At 42.9% G+C, this 18,308-nt stretch overlaps 1 non-coding gene across 1 annotated transcript; it reads right to left on the bottom strand.

Annotated features, from left to right (window-relative positions):
- Positions 1–15,477: 15,477 nt before the first annotated feature.
- Positions 15,478–15,550, bottom strand: TRNAP-AGG (transfer RNA proline (anticodon AGG)). The gene has a single exon. It is a non-coding gene; the product is annotated as a tRNA-Pro (tRNA).
- Positions 15,551–18,308: the final 2,758 nt, after the last annotated feature.

The following is an 18,308-nucleotide window of genomic DNA, read 5'->3' as shown; positions in this document are numbered from 1 at the left end:
CCCCACAATTACAGTACAGGAAATATACGAGGCCCTCACAGCGGCCAATCACCCGGTCATCGAAATTCGCCGTTTCACGCGAACTGAGGACACCACTACCCTCCCAAGTCCCACCGTCTACGTATCGGTGGCCAGAGCTGCCCCGATCGACTACATGACAATATATTATCAGCGCTACCCATGTACGCGCTACATCCCCCGGCCGCGCATGTGTGGACGTTGTCTATCCTTTGGCCACTCCGCCCGTACTTGCCGGGGACGTCGCCGCTGTCCCAACTGCGGGGCTGACCACGACCCAACCAACTGCTCCACTACAGACAGTGGGTGCATGCGCTGTGGGGGGAAACACAGCGTCGATTCCCCAAACTGCCCGATCTATCGCCATGAAGCACGACTTCTAAAATTCAGTGCCCTCCAGCGCGTATCATACGCCGAGGCTAAGCGAACCCAACGCGGCCCCCCCGCACCTTCGCCCAGGCGGCTTCAGCCGCCACCAAAAATGCGCGAGAGATTGGTGGCCAGCCTCCTCGCCAGGATCGCGATTCAACCGGTTCCACCAATGGCTTGCAGGGGGACCTAACGACCCTTCTACATCGAGTTAGCCAACTCGAGTCTACCGTGGAAGCTCTCCGAGCGGAGATTCGGAACCTCTGTCAAATCGCCTACCCACGATCACAAACGCCCACCTCGACATCGTCCCCACCTGAACGACCTCTAGGTCCGGAACAGGCAACGGCCACACCAATACCAAACAAACGCCCTTCTCTCACGGCGGAAACAACAGCTGACACACAGCGAAGCAAAAAGAAGAAAGGGACCAAACACAACCCACCAACCACAACAACGACGCCCGACACGGATGACCCATGGTCGGACATGGAATCCCAATCGACTCCAGGTCCATCCCATGCCCCTTCCCACGAGAACCTCAATGCGCCCACACCAGCTGAGTCTGCTAAACTCCGTCGTCGCCAACAAAAGACACAACACTCAAATGGCTAATTCTCCGAACTATCAACACACTCTCCGTATCGTACAATGGAACGCGCGGGGGGTTCGCTCAAAACGCGACCTCCTCCTAACCGCAGAGTGGTACCGCGATGCGGATATCATCATTATCCAGGAAACCTTCCTGACGCCAGATATCCCCTTTTCACTCCCGGGGTTCACTCTGTTTCGGGCAGACCGCACCTCGGCCCAGGGAGGCGGTCTACTTACAGCTATAGCCCACCGTTGGCCAGTCCGGTACCGCTCGCAAAACCCCACCATCCAGGGCCTCGAATACCAAGAAGCACTGATCTACGTAACAGGGACGCCCCTCTCCGTCATCAACGTTTATGCCCCTCACGGGGACCTTACCGAGGATATGCTAGATGCTCTCACACACAACCATCATCGGCCGCGCATCATCGGCGGAGACTGGAACGCACATCATCCCCTATGGGATGAAGAGTGCGGGCGCCCCGACGGGGCGGGCCGAGCCTTATCCAACTGGCTTATGACAGCCGATTTCAGTTGCCTTAATACGGGGGAACCCACCCATTTTCGCCAAGGTGGCGCCTCAGCCATTGACATAACCCTATGCTCACCAGATCTTATGGGGACGATTGCCTGGAGCACCAGCGCCGATACACTCACCAGCGACCACGCTCCGGTGCTGCTTAATATGTCTATACCAGGCACCATCGGCACCCCGGCCGTTTCTCGGATACGCTGGCACACGAATTGGGACAAGTATGCTACCAAAATCAGCCAAAGCTGGACGGAGGGGGAGCCTCACCCCAATGACTACCGTAGACATGTTAAGAAAGAGAGTAGAGAGCTGTCCGTCTAGATAGCGACGGACTTAGCCCTATGGAAATAGGAAAGAAGGGAAAGCATGAGATTTGAAGTGTGAAAGAAAGTGAAATAGGAAAGTGTGAAGGAAGGCATGGGACCCAGAGAGCGCCTGCGCCGGCATTTATTAAACAAAAACATATGTACAAAGATAACAAATATTTACAAAATTCAATTGACAGTAAGTCCCGACAATGGTTACTCAATTACAACATTTTTCCTATTTACAAAGAAGACAAGTTACAATTTGGTAACACTTGTGGTTTTCCGTCTTGGGGAAACTACTACCGATGGAAGGTGAAACAAGCAATGGCTACTTGCCCATTGCTGCCCTCTCTAGGAGAGGGGGGAACCACGGTAGCTTGCTCATGGCCCCCTTACAAAGAAAAGTATCAACAGTGTAATTTTGATGACCAATTGTCCTATTGTCACAGTGAGCACAAAAGCACCAACTTAAGAGTCCGTGGTGTCTTCGTCTTCTTCGTCTTCACTGCTGTCTTCGTCTTCACTTCTGTCTTCGTCTTCACTTCTGTCTTCATCTTCACTTCTGGCTTCATCTTTTTTGGCGTCTTCATCTTCGTTTTCCTCTTTCTCTGAATCTACATTGATGACCGCTTCTCTTTGGCCGTTTTTGTAGTTCGTTTGTGTGAGGATTTTTGTATCTTCTATGTATTTTTCAAATGCCTTAAAAACAGTTTTGTTTTCCACTATGTTGGTTTCTTTCGGGGGCCAGTTATGACCTGACCTAAGACATGCGTCTATGACAGTGGTCCCCAACCCTATGCCCGCGGGCACCATAGCGCCCGCCGCTGTGCGACCACGATAAAAATAAAAATATTTCGGTTTTCAATAAAATGCTATGTAAAAGTTTTTTCGTTTTTAATGATTAACCACTCAAAAGTAGAAATGGCGTCCAACACAGATAAAAGCACAAAGCGAAATGCGACCGATCTCTTTTTCCCCTCCGCCAAATCTTCACCAACCAAATTTCCCATACCTGAAATGAAATAAACCGGTCCGTTCTGAATATCATAAAATCAAAGTACAGATCACGACTTACAGATGAACACCTTGACGATTGCTTACGAGCAGGAATATCATCATACTCTCCTAATTACGAAGCAATGGCCAATGAAATGCAATGCCAAAAATCACATTTACTTTCAGATTTATATTTTTTATAAAGAATTTTTATACTCTGTAGATTTTGTATGCATTGTTTAGTAATTACTTGTTTTGTAAAAATTATTGTTAATAGTCTTGTGTATGTTTTAGCACATTTTTGGAATTAAATGTTTTCTGTACATTATGTGTATGTATTATTAACTATGTCCAAGTATAAATTCACCTTGAAAAAATAAATGGTGCCCGCCATCCGGCCGGTATTCTAGAATGTGCTCTTAGGTACAAAAAGGTTGGGGACCCCTGCCTTACTTGTTTTGTTGAGGATGGTCCAAAACACTACTTTTATGATTGTATAATTTTCGAACAAGAAAGACTAGAAATAAAACTATTACTAGAAGAGTCTGGACTCAACTGGCCATGTCGGCTCTCTGACATCTGGACCAATAAGGTGATATATGACGCATTTCAGAAATTAGCCAAACGTATCAATCACATTATGCAAAGAACAATGTTTAACTAGTTCTCTTTTCTTTATTGTTTTATTCTTCTTTATTCGAGCAGGTTCTATACACATAATCTGTACTCTACTACCCAGTGAGGTATTTCAATGACTGACATTAATCACCATTCTTCTTATTTTAATATCAGGAAACAAATTACTATTACAATGTCTCTTCAACTTTTGTAGCTACTTATCTACCTTTAAAACTTATTAGTAAAACTTATTTGTATTCGCCTTGAACAGGCTTGCTATGATCCCACTGTACTGGTATATACAATAGCGTCTATAAAATATCTTTGCAAGACTACCTAATTTTGTATGACACTTAATTTTGTAGTTTAACACTACTTAATTTGGCAGTCAACCCAATGACAAAGAAATACTAATACTAATGTATAAGCATCTTTGTTTAATGGACCTTCTTACTGAATAGTATAAACATGTTTAACCAAAATAATCTACAAGACTGCTCACATTAACGTAATTTATGACTCGTCCAATTACGTTCTACCGCGTCCACCAAAACATTTCTAACAAGACTACTTAAAATGGTAGTCAACCTCAAGGCAATGAACTTTTCACATTGCAAACCTGTTTGAACTTCACGTTGGCCTCGTGAGCTGCCTTACAGCACCACATTGTTTCACTGGGCCTGTACTCTTAATTGCATGCTCGCATATGATTTCCAGTGATCTAATATACTAGTGAACACTGGTCTACATCTGTTCTATACCGTGCTACCCAGAGACTCTTATAAGTGGAAGTGATACCTTGCGATACGTCTCGTTAGAGTGTCGGGCATAAATTTGTATCAATGTGCTATGCATCAATGTGTATCTCTGTGTTGTGCATCAATGTCCTAATGGGTATCATCCAGTGCTGCGTCTTGTGCCTCATCCTGCTCTACAGTGTCTAGTTCGTGCATCATCCAGCTCTTCTGTATCATCTGTGTTTTACCGTGCATTGCTCTGTGCTGCATTTTTATAGTGTGTGTGCATCAATGTATGTGTCTTCAAAGTGTTTTGTGCATCACTGCGCTTCAACGTGCTGTGCATTGGTGTGCATCAGTGTGCTTTAGCGCGCATCAGTGTGTCTCATTGTGCTGCTCACCAATATGCATTAATGTGCTTCAGTGTGTCTTATCAGTTGTGCCATCCATCAATTTGCATTATTGTGCATCAGTGCGTGTCAAAATGTCTCACTGTGCATTCATATCCCAACGTGCAGGCCCCGTGCTGTATTTCTATAGTGTCCATCAGTGTGCATCAATGTTCTCCATCTGTGCATTTATATCCTAACGTGCATCACCCTGTGCTGTGTTTCTTTAGTGATCATCAGTGTGCATCAGTGTTTCTTCAGTTGTGCTGTTTTTCTCTAGTGATCATCAGTGTGCTTCAGTGCTGTGTTTCTCTAGTGATCATCAGTGTGCATCAGTGTTTCTTCAGTGGTGCTATTCACCAATGTGCATTGATATGCCTTTGTGCATCAATGCCTCAACGTGCATCGTCTAATGTAGTGTTTCCTCAATGTGCATCAGTATGCATCGGTGCCCCAATGTGCATCGTCGTCATCGGTGAGCATCAGTGTTCATCAACGTTCTGATGTGATCTCTTAGGCTAATATATGTCGTTCAAGACACATAGTACAATGGGTTCTGACCAGTGCATATGGTCCACTGCGTATTGCCTAACGAGTCTTAACGTGCAACGATTAACTTTGCAGTTTACACATCTCAACGTACACTCTAACTTTATCACCACTCAAGAGCACCATGACTGATATGTGGAGCACTTCTATATTATGGATGTAGTGCATGCAATTTATTCTACTTTTAATTTCTTTTGTTTTCACTTATATTATAATCCCCCTTATTTGCTTAATTTAATAATGTTATTATTGTTATTTATTGTTTTTTGTTCAATTTATTTCTTACTTACATATATACCTCTTTAAATATTTTTATTGTAATATATTATTTCGGCAGTAATATCGTAATTATACCATTAATTTGTTACTCTCCGGTAATGCGCCAAGCGGGGCCGGACATGTACTACGTATGTTAATAAAAATGAATGAATGAATGAACTCTTACGCAGGGCGTCCCGCAGGGCAGCGTCCTCGCGCCTTTCCTGTTCACCTGCTACATGGCTGACCTTTGGGAGGACCTCCCTCCGGGCGTCAGGGCAGTCCTATACGCGGATGACCTCTTTCTTATCGTAACGAGTACCAACCCCACTCAGGCCACCATCCGCGCGCAAAACGCGCTTGACCATTTGACCCATTGGGCGGCCAGATGGAGCCTCTCCTTCTCTGCAACAAAAAGCGCTGTCATGGACCTGTCACCCAAACATAACCGTCCGCCAGTGGCGCTGACCCTGCCTTCGGGGATAATTCCGCAACGCACCACCATACGCGTCCTGGGCATGCACTTCTCTCATACGTTCACGTGGACGGCCCACGAGACCTTCACACGCACAAAACTGACCAGAGCGGGATTTTTCCTGAAATTCTTCGCATCCCGCCGTAACGGCGCTCGTACAGCGGAGCTCCTCAGGCTTCTCTTTACGGTTCTCAGTCCTATGGCAGGAGTTCGGGGCGCCGCTTCTGGATGGCGCCCCGCCCACTGCCATAAATCGCATTGAGAGACCGCTCCACGCTGCATTACGAACGGCGCTGGGCGTGCCCAAGACGACCCCTCTCTTATCCCTTTACATAGAGACTGGTTATGTGCCGTTACGCACGAGGCTACGCCTCAGAACACTCTCCCATGCGGCGGCTCAAATTTCGAGGGGCAGTTTCAGCCCACTACATGACCTCTACCAAAACGCCTCAAGTTTGGACTTTTATCGTTGGCGCCGTCACCAAGAACCATACGTGCACCGGGTCATAACCCGCTACCGTCGGGAAGGCCAAATGACGTCACTCATTTATCGCCAGCGCTGCGTGCCACCAAGCACTGCCAGCGTCCATCCACACATCAGTCTAGACGACGACCCCACTTCATCCACCGACCCACCAGTCGTCACGAGCGTCCGTTTCCGGGAGACAGTCGCTGCAAAATGGCCGGGCTGGCTATGTCTAGGCGCGGACGCATCCAAAACCAGTACGCGGACCGCCATTGGCGTTGTCTTTTCTAACACCAACAAAACAGAGGCCTGGTCCCTGCACAACTACTGTAGCGTCTTTGGGGCAGAAGCCCAGGGCATCCTGCGCGCAATCCACATCAGCGCCCCGCTTGCCAAACCCACCGTTATCTTTTCTGACAGCCGCTCGATCATCCAAGCTATGGCCAACGTCTCATTCTCTTCACCACCCATCATCATCGATCTAGCGGCTATCGTCTGCGCCCACACGGCGCCCATCATCATCGCTTGGACACCGGGCCATGCCAACATTCCATCAACGAGGCGGCCGACAAAGCGGCCCGCCGCGACCCGTTCAGTGGATCCATCTGGAAACCCCTCACGCCACGCGACCTCACCGGGCCATACGGGACACCACCATCGCCACCCTGACGGATGCCTGGTCAGCGGCGCTCCGCAACAAAGGCCGGGACCACCTTCGCCCGTTCGCCCCCTGGAGTTACAGTTGCGCGTCGTCTCGCCACGCGGAGACGCTCTTGGCCCGGCTCCAGACCGAGACGGCCGCGCTAAATGCCTTCCTCCACTCACGACACCTTCACGACTCTCCGGGGTGCCCCCATTGTGGCGCAGCGGAAACTACTCTTCATTACTGGCTACACTGCCCCAAATATGCCTTAGCCCGCAAGGACCTAGGCAACACGATGACCCTAAACATGTCTCTGGTGCGCACGCTGACGCCTATCTACTGGCCGCCGGCCTCCATCACTCCTAGTCACCACGTGGCGGCGCTGGAGCGCTACATTACCCTCACTGGTCGTTTCGCTTAGCAACTGGCAACGTCGGTCGGAGAAAAAGCTGCAAAGGCTATAATCTCCATATCAAACAAGCGAAAGGAAAGGAAAGGAATTTTTATGATTGGTTTAAAATTTAAAAAAAATTAAGTTATGAAATGGATATAATTATTAAATCCAACGTATCGAGGCCAATGTATTAAATAAGTTTACTCCAACTGATAACGGCCGTAGGGAAAAGCGAATGAGGCAGCGGCCTACCGCTCTGGGAAATCTGGGATCGAATCCGGATGAGTTGAAAAATCCGGAGAATTTTTCGGAGATGGTCGATTCTGAATTGTCGGTCTCCTCCCCCACCACTCGGTCGTCCCATTCTGGGCCTGATCGAACGTAAAGAATCTGTAATTGGCTTGCTAAAAAGGCGCTCGTAGTGCACGTAAGATTGAGTTAAAGATGGTAAAAATATACAATACACAAAACAGAATGAGTTCTTGAAAGAATCAATATTATAGCGCCGTAGCCACACAACCGTTTTAACCAGTATGCATCGGTCGTACACGAGGTGTTTAGCCGGCGGAAAAAGAGGGTAAGGGAAAGGAGAGGAGAAGAAGGAGAGAGCATCAGCGTACGTATGGCTACTGTACTCCTTATGTTTAATGTTGGGGTGCAGTTTTTAGGCTGCAAGGCGGTGGTCCTCCAAAGGGTCTAAAAGAAAACCTGAGTGTAGCGAACACCAATAGTGAGTGCCACCACGAATAGCTAAGTGTAGAAGTATGTTGTTAGTAGGAAGACTTACATCTACTTAATAGAGAGGTTGAGGCCGACGTTTGCAACGCGAAAACGTGTACGTCGGACGTTCAGCGCCGCCTTCCTGTAAGCCTAGAAGTTTGACAATGGCGTTCGGAACTTCGAGCATGATTTAATTGACTTTCCAAACGCCATTGTCAAACTTCTAGGCTTACAGGAAGGCGGCGCTGAACGTCCGACGTACACGTTTTCGCGTTGCAAACGTCGGCCGCAACCTCTCTAATGCTAATAAAACTGAACGCGAGAGCGAATCTTAATACTACTTTACTTAACAGCTAGAAAGCAGTGTGAAAACAAACGAACACAACGACAAACTAGACGAGACGAACGACCGACAAAAGACAAACGAGCAAGAACCACCCCCTTTTTAGTTATTTTTAACATTAACTTACTCACTAACTAAACTAACCTACCATAACCTAAAACGAACCTAACCAGACGACTAAAGCTAACAAACTCTAAACTAATTTAACCTAACCGGAAACCAAGCTAAGAGTCCCTAATCAAACTTACAACTAGAACTAACTTAAACTAACCGAATTTAGACCGAAAAAGAAGACGGAAAATAAGAATTAAAATATATAGTTGAAAGGCAGCATACCGACAATTGAAACAAAGCAAGGGAAAGCTAATTGTCATCCATGCCCTCCCGGAGTGAGTGCTCTCAAGAGCTCCACTAAGGAAAATTAATGCAAATAGATGATGGAATATTGTACGCATGTGAATGAGTTGGTGCGGGTTGCAAGGCTGGTTGTACCCTTCAAGAATAGCAGCTCTCAGAAGTGTTGAACACAAAATCGTGTTAATAACAATCACATGGCTTTTTCCACCGTTATTTAGTTGATACGGTACACGTTTCGGGTCTTGTGCCCCTTATCAGTCAACAGTCTTCCCCCAGTATGGCACTTGCACACGGTAAGTTTGCACATTACAAACCTGAGAATTAAAAGGTTATAAAATTCTTGTACATCGTTCATTCTTGTGATGTGTTCTGTGCCCATGAGACTGGCTGAGGTACGCAAATTTTCTTTTCTTTCCGGTGGTATTCGCCGTTTCTATAACAATGGTTATTGTTGATTTGTTTGTTGATTGTTATTAACACGATTTTGTGTTCAACACTTCTAAGAACAATACAACACGGTTTCACAACAAATCAATAGCAGCTCTCATTAAAATATCCTTAATGTGATTGTACCTATTGAAGCGAAAAACTAAGTGAAATGGTGTTTGGTCCTTTTGAATACCACAATCGTATTGTGGATTGTCCCCAAGGAAAATCTATGCAAGTATTGCTTAAAGTTGCAGTGTCCTGTAAGTAGCTGAGTGAGGGTGTAACTAGTGTAAAAGTGGCGAAGAATCGCAGTAGTGTCAATCTTTGGGATGAAAGTGTAGGTGAGCCTACCATTATGCACACTAGGTATTGTACATGCCTAGGACCCCGTTTCCTAATCGGAGCACGAGAAAACGGGGCCTACGAACACAGGAAAACGTAAAAAATCTAATACAGTGGAACTTCGCCTAACGAGCATAATTCGTTCCAGAATCTTACTCGTAATGCGAAACACTCGTTAAGCAATAATTTTTCTACTACTACTACTACTTCGCTGCCTTTGTCCCTTTGCAGGGGTAGGCCTCCTGGATCTTGCGTTGCCACTTTCCTCTATCTAAAGCGTCCCCTTTCTCCAGTCCTACTATTTTCATATCCTCCTCCACCACATCAACCCATCGCTTTCGCTGTCTTCCTCTACTTCTCTTCCCCTCTACTCTCAGGTCAAAAGCCCTCCTTGCCATATCATCCTCTCCTCTTCTCAGCATATGTCCGACCCACCTCAATCGAGATTTAGTTATCCTGTCCAAAATACATTCAACCCCAAGTTCTCTCCTGATCTCTTCACTTCTCCTTCTCTCCCTGAGCGAAATACCGGACAACCATCTCAGCATTCGCATCTCGGTCCTCGCCAACATCAACTCCTCTGTCTTTCGGAGGGTCCACGTTTCCGATCCATACAAAAGGACCGGTCTTATTATTGCCTCATAAATTTTGATTTTCAATTTCCTCGGCATCTTGGCATCACAAAGTACCCCTGTCAGTTCTCGCCATTTTAACCACCCCTTACTGATTCTACTTTTCACCTCCACGGTGCATCCTCCATTTTCATCTATCATCACTCCCAGGTACTTAACCTTAGCCTTTTGCGTGATGTCAAGTCCGTTTCTATCCGTTAACTTCAGATTTATCTTCTGATTTTTAACACTGGCCAAAACCTCTGTTTTGTTAATGTTTAATTTCATTCCTCCATTCTCCAGACATTTCTGCCAATCCCCCAACCTTTGTTGCAACTCTTCTTCACTGTTCGCTATCAGCATTATGTCGTCAGCATAAAGTAACTCCCACAGCCCCTGTCCGCCAATGGTTTTGCTCAACTCATCCATTACCGTTATAAACAGCAGAGGACTCAAAGCTGATCCTTGGTGTAACCCCACTCCAACTTCAAATTCTTCTGATCTACCATTAGGTGTTCTGATAGCAGTCCGTGCCCCTTTATACATTTCCTCTACCAGCCGAACTAGTTTTTCAGGCACTCCTTTCCTTCTTAAGCACCAGAACACCACCTCTCTAGGTACTCTATCATAGGCCTTTTCTAGATCCAAACAAGCATAGAACACTCCCTGGTTTCCCTCTAGCCTCTTCTCTTGTATCTGCCTTGCTATAAATATTGCATCGATGGCACTCCTTCCCTTCATGAATCCAAACTGTCTTTCATCTATCTCCACCTTTCCTCTCAGTCTGCTCTCCACCACCTTCTCCAATACTTTAAAGGCGTGTTCTAACAGCTTAATCCCTCTGTAGTTGTTGCACTGTAGTGGATCTCCCCGTTGCTTATAGATCGGCACCATATCACTTCTCTTCCACCCCTCCGGTATCTTCTCAGACATCCATACTCTTTTCATTATGTTAAATAACCATTCTTTCCCTTCCGGCGCCAGAGCCTTAAGCATTTCCACTACCACTCCAGATGGTCCAGCCGCTTTACCGTTTTTCATAGATTCCACCGCCCGATTAACTTCTGCCCGTGTAATATCCTCCACCGGACTAAGGTTTTCTTCTACGTTTATCAGGACACCTCTCTCATTTTCCTCATTTAACAGGTTTTGGAAGTATTCTTTCCATCTGTGGAGTATCCTTTCCGCCTGTATTAACAGCTCTCCGTTCTCACCCTTTAGCGCATTTATTTCTAATATATCCCTTCTAGCACTCGCTCTGTTTCTTGCTATTTTATATATAGTCTTCTCTCCTTCCTTGGTCTCAAGCTTTTCATACCACTTTTTCCACTCTCTTTCTTTAGCAATTCTCACTGCTCTTTTGACTGTTCTGTTACACTCCTTATATCTTTCTCTATCTTCTTGATTGTCTCCTTTCTGCCATACCCTAAATGCTTCCTTTTTCTTTCTTACTGCTTCTTTGACCTCCTCATTCCACCACCATGTCTCTCGCCAGAGCCGTTTCCCTTCTCTTGTTTTTCCACAAATCTGCTCCGCGGCTCCCTTCACAATATTCACGAAATCTTCCCATTCCTCATTCACTCCTGCCTCCCCATTCAGCTTCCTATCTTTCATCCTTTCCAGTACTTCTCGTTGGAACTTATTAACATTCTCCCCTTTCATTTCCCATATCTTCAATCGAGCCCGGCACTTTTTGTTTTCTCTTGGAGGTCTATCTTGTACCATTATGTCCATTACCAAGAGCCTATGCTGTCTCACAGCCGCCTCTCCTACTATGACCTTACAGTCCTGTACTAGCCTGCTATCCTTTTTTGACATTAAGAAGTAATCAATTTGGCTACAATTTCCTCCACTCTTGAAAGTAATCAGGTGTTCTACTTTCTTTAGGAACCAAGTGTTCATAATTTTAAGATCAAACGCTGTTGCTATTTCAATGATCTTTTCCCCTGCTTCATTTCTCTCTCCAAACCCTTTACCACCATGAACCTCTTCTGACCCCTCAGCGGTCTTTCCCACGTGGCCATTTAAGTCTCCTCCCAAAATCAGCATATCCTCACTTCTTACATTTCGCAGAACCTCTTCGAGACTTTCTTCAAAATCCCTCTTTTCCTCCTCAGAGCATCCCACCTGTGGTGTATATCCCGACACCACATTCACTATCATCTTTCCTATCACCATTTTAATTCTCATTAATCTTTCACTCTTCCTGTCTACCTCTATCACTTTCTTTTTATACTCCTCATCCAATATTATTCCCACACCATTCCTTCCACTCTCTCCAGTGAAGAACAACTTAAATCCTTCTCCCATCTCTCTTGTACCACTGCCCTTCCATCTAGTCTCCTGAACACATAGAACCTTCACCCTTCTCCTCATCATTACATCAATCAATTCTCTTCCTTTCCCTGTCAAACTCCCTACGTTCCATGTTCCCACTCTCAATTGAGTCCTTCTCTCTTGACCTTCCCTTCTCTTTCTTTTAGTTTTCCGTTGCCGCTGCATATCCTCCGGTCTTTGACCATCATTTATTGGGATAACCCCAAATGCAGAGGAAGCGGGATCTCCATCTTTCTTTTTGTCGTAGGCTGATGGATTCGCCCACGGGATACTTTGGGCTGTATCCTGCCTCATCGCAAGATCCTTATTCATTATTTCTTGAAGCCGAAAAATTTTCCAGCCGGATGCCCTTCCTGACGCCAACCTCTTTTAATCGCCTTTTACGATACGCAGAGGATACGGTTGCTGTATTCTAATCCCCGAGCAACAGGGGCTAGCAAGGTCCTTAATGTATACTAATAAAACTTTCACTCAAAAGCTATGGGCATGAGTGAAATACGATAATGCGTTTCCTGCTGAAAAAATACTCAAATATTTTATGTATATGTATATGTAGAATCAAATAAAATTATACAATATACATTGTTAAAGAGCGTGAACCATCTTTATCTTTCTAGCGCGAAATAAACCAACCTGAAATGAGAATTTGATTTGCAAAATACAAAAAAAAAAAAAAAAAAAAATCGAAATATAGTAATTTCTGATATTTAATTATAGCCTTTACATAGCCCAAAAATTGGCATATCGTTTGGCATGTTTATTATGTAACGGGCTATGGTTGTTCATGTAAAATATCTGAACACAACTTTGGAAAGTGTGTGATCACAAGCGACATCACAAACGAGTGCTAATCAGACTGATGTAGCATGCGCACAACTGAAACTTCCGCTTTCCTAGTCACTCGTTATGCGAAACGCCGCTCGTTAAGTGAGTCATTTTACAATTTGTTTTTGCTCGTTATGCAAATTATTCGTTATAAGAGGTTCTCGTTAAGCGAGGTTTCACTGTACTGTTTTACAAAAATAGGATTCGGTACTCTGGAAGAACGAAATTTAATCCGAGTAGGTCAAAAAACCTTAAGAATTTTTTTAGATTTGGTGTATTCCGAATATGTCGGATCCTATCCCTCATTACCCAGTTACTTCATTGTAAGCCTAACCAAATCCAGAAAAGGCTTCATTTTAACTCTTTCCGCCCTAAGGGCACTAAGAGAGCCTGTTTTAGCAAGCCCATTACTTGTTAGGCTATGCTCACAATAGAGCGGCCGAGTGATGAGAGACGCCCGACATACCTGGACCACCACTTGAAAAATTCTTGGGGATTTTCTGACTCCGGGTCTCTCAGAGCGGTAGGCTGCTAGGTTGACCTCTCGGCCATCCGATCATATCCACCAAGGGCTTGAAAAAGTTCTCTTAGTGTCCACGGGACAAAGGAAGAAAATTGACGTGGAAAAAAAGGGAATTCTGACTGGTGCTAGGTTAATATAAACTAAGACTTCACTCTTATAAATCCTAAACACGCCGTAAACAGTGCACGTTAAGGACAGTGCACATACACAAAAATTATCGCCTGTAGTAACCGCTACAAATATGTTGAGGAAACTGTTTGAATAGTGTTTTAGTGTAGGTCTACGTTCACCACAGGCGTATTCAGTTTACGTAAAGACCACCTTCATAGGAATAATTGTCGGGTCAATACTTTTGTATGTAATCATTTATATTACTAAAATTGTATTGTATATAATGTATATAATAATGCATGTAACAATAAATATTTTACTTAATTAAAAAAAAGATGCATCGGGTTCAGATAATAAAGTTGAGAACAGCGAATGCTATTACTATATGTATTTTGCTGCGTTTTCTGTAGGATTTGATAGATTCGAATATTCATAATATCTACTTTATTTACCTTTTTAAACGGCATATACCAGGGGTGGGCAAGCAAGAGTTCAGTGGGAGCCGCAATGTAGGTTTTGCAAAATGCACAGGAGCCGCAGTTCTGTACTGTCGTGGCGGATAGTATCGTAAGGCGCGCGATTTTATTATATAATATAAATATAATATAAAACAAATATTGAATTTTTTTAATAAACATATTTTCACAAGATTATAAAAATAAAATTGTAAAAATATTAATAAAAAAACAGAAATTAACACTTTTAGCAAGAGCCGCACTTAAGAATTCAACATTGGCTCTATAATGAATGAATTGGCAATTAGTTGTGTTTGATTAAATTTAATTACTAAAATATCCCGAAATTAATAAAATCTTTATTTTTAATTTTTATTTCAATGTTTTGATTTTTTAAAGTATTTTGATGTTGCGTCAATTGATTTTCGTATTTTCATTCGTTTTTCCTTGTTAAATGAGATAAGGCAATGCGACATGAGAGCGGTTTGGAAATGGGATGTCTCCTGAGATGACTTTTTATTTAGGCCTCTATTTAGGTGTTAGACACGCTAAGAAAACCCGGAAAACTCTGTGGTCGGTCCATTAGTCGAGCTCAAACCAAGATCCAACTGCCAGCGATTAGTGGTTTTAATGCCAGAAAAAGCGTGCCGTTCTCTTATTTTCTCCTTCGTACTCGTGACCAGCGACGATTAATTTTAACGAACTTTAGACGAGACTCAACAAATTTTCTAATTTGTTTTACGTCACCGATAGGAACTTTCTTAAGCAGGAATACGTACAGTACATTTTTATATATCAAATGATTCGGTTTGCGAAAGGACTATTATAAAATATTTGCCGGTTTCATTCCAATTACTAGGCAGAGAGTAATTGCCTGGCTTCCGAACATCAGAAGGAAAGTGCGCGCAAACATCGGCAGAGTCGTATCTTTACCAGAGAATAGTAAGAAGTAAGAACGTACGATTGTTCTCGAACGACTCGTTCTGAATTTTAGCCATTTATACAACTAAATAAAATATGCGACGATATTTAAGATAATGCACAAAGTAAATGAAAAAATAAAAAGTTAATAAGTAACCGAGCCAGCCAGGATTCTAACCTGGAATCTTCTGATCCCTAGTCAGACGCGTTATCCGTTGCGCCACTGGCCCGCTTATAGCTTTCATTGTTTCACTCTCAAGTTTACGGTACGAGTGGACACGTCTTTACTTTTTCGGCATTAGCCTTGCGAAATTATCATAGGTGCGATATCGACTCATACATTTTGAGAACACGTTTGGCACACGTGTTTATTTCCACATATTTGAAATCAAAAAGTTCGAAATTTTCTTCTTGTTATATTTATTTCCACTTATATTTTGGCAAGGGTGGATCCAGGTGGTGTAGATTTACAAATATGTTACGTGATCATGCGAATACCCGTTTCAATCCCATAGTGCATTGCAAACTGGCTTATAATTTCTCAAAACTTACAAATCCCCTACTGGAATAATTGTTTACTTTTTTTAGCGCCTAAAGGTGCGCGAATACTGGCCGACTCATCACTAATGACGTAGATTGTTAATCAATCATTGGCTCCACAGACGTACAAATTATAGATACAAATTACAAATTGTAGAATATAACTGCTAGGATTTAATATTAACTCTACTGTATATTTATTAAAAGCAGAAGTCAAGAAAACACAAACTGAAAGATGAAAAAGAGGTAGAACACAATCATTATCTAGTTAAACTGAAATCTGTGGTCGTTAAAATAATTTAACTTTATTTTGTCGGTATTAGCAAATGAATTTATGCAACCGGCTTGTACACATTTTATGATACGCGTGAAAAAGTTTATCTAATTATTTATTGATAACTAGTAATCAAATGTTATTGCTTACCCGAAATGAAATGTATCTGACAAACTCTTGTATTGATATTCACTTTATCCGTATCGAAATTTTTCTGGTTAATTCTCGAGAGCTCCTCAGTTTGGGGTCTTTGATGACAAATAATGCCGGAAATTTTTTTTAAAAAATGAGGTTCCTTTGTTCTTGAGTGAACTAGTTACACCTAATTACACAACAGTTTACCATAGTGATATTCGCGACGAATATAAACAACACAACAACTCCAGTTAAAGTGCACGTAAGCATAAATAAAACTTAAACCACAAAGATGGCGCCGGACAACTGCGCATGACAAACGCTCGTGACGTCATTTGTGTTGTCGACTTGAAACCTCTATTTTCTAAGACCCCAAGAAAAATATAGAAGTCTATTAAATTAAAAAATTGCCAAAACGAATTTACATTAAGAAAAAATATATATTTCTTTCTGGACTATACATACAAATGAGTCCGACTCCTGTCCTTTCACACGCTTTGTAGAGGCAATAACAAATCCACGGCGAAACAGACCTTTTATTTGAGGCTACAAAGAGTGTGAAAGGACAGAAGGAGTCGGACTCATTTGTATGTATAGTCCAGAAAAAAATATATATTTTTTCTTAACATAGAAGTCTATATTTCCCCCCGATTCGATCTTCTCGACATTTTGTGACAGACATAACAATGGTAATCTAAAATAACATATGGTTATAATATGGTCGGAATTATTCCTAGTAGTTCCGAGTTTGAAACGGTTCCTACCCGGAAGTATCCATCTCTACCTTGTTCGCAAACATGTTCAATTATTTTATCAGAAAAATCGTGTAACAGAAAAGTAAAATGTTTTTCTCAATTACATATAAAGCAGTAACTTCTTTTTGCATTTTGTTGATGCTTTTATTCAGAAACCACAGCAATAACTTGTCGCAGTTTGAAATCGGTCGGGATCTGGTTAAGAAAATTCAAAGAACGATTTCTATATTCGGTACCGAATCGATCAATTTGTATCGATGAATAAAATTCACAAGCTCCATTGGTCCATCTTGACAAAACAGGTTAAGTTCCGAAGATACAGCAACGAAGTCTTGAAACCGTTTTCGTTCAAAAGCAAATTTTTTTTTGTCGATTTCTTCCGGAGCGTTTTCAAGGTCCACTTCCGAAACAGGATCCAGCAAAATTGCGGGCGTTAACAAGGCGTATTTCTTTCGTTTGATGAATGATGTGTATTATAAACGACTCAACTGACCAGATAATATAATACGAATAACTCTTTATTAACACAACTAAAATACTTCTACATCCGGCTGGTTCTCTCGAGCGACTGTCGCTCCGTTTGTTTTTTTCTCACCTCCTTTTCGTTCCGCCACCTCGGCACCTACACGATTACATTTCGTTTATTTGGACCATCAACAATATATTACATTACATTTAATGTTTATTCAAATCATCAACATATATTACATGATGCGTTAGGTATTTTTCGTTTCGTTTACGTAAACGGACTAAAATATTTTTGTGTAGTGGTTTATATAGTGTATAACTAGATTAGAGTTGAGTTGCTGGTTTTCCTGTGTAATAGGGGCCCAGCAGCTCGAGCAGCCAAATGCCAAATTTTGCTTTGCTCTGATTGCCGTGAAAAATTTTTCGGGTCTTTTCTTCCTGTGATTTTGGGGCTTCCATGGGCCTATCGCTTTCCAGGGGCCCGGTGCGGGACGCACCTACCGCACCCCGTAGCTACGCCACTGGCCTGAGGATGGCCTATGCATTAGTTGTGATATTTGCTATAAAAACGTTAGTGAATAGCAAATAAATGTGTCTCAACAGCCAAGTGTTTGATGGTGATTTCAGTAATAATTCTGCTGAGTGTGGGTTTGGTTGAGTTGCTTAACTTTCCCTGCAACATTTAAAACCTCGTGTGGCGTCATCTGTTAAAATATTTTATCTAAAAACTTTTTATGTAATTAATTATTATAAAATGGCAAAAAGCTTAATTTTGAAGGTAGGAATGGGTTTTATAAAAAATGTTAAATGTTAATA

The sequence above is a fragment of the Centruroides vittatus genome, unplaced genomic scaffold (genome assembly GCF_030686945.1).
Source record: "Centruroides vittatus isolate TY-2023 unplaced genomic scaffold, ASM3068694v2 contig_941, whole genome shotgun sequence".
Taxonomy (NCBI): domain Eukaryota; kingdom Metazoa; phylum Arthropoda; class Arachnida; order Scorpiones; family Buthidae; genus Centruroides; species Centruroides vittatus.
This window is presented reverse-complemented; position numbering and strand designations above follow the sequence as displayed.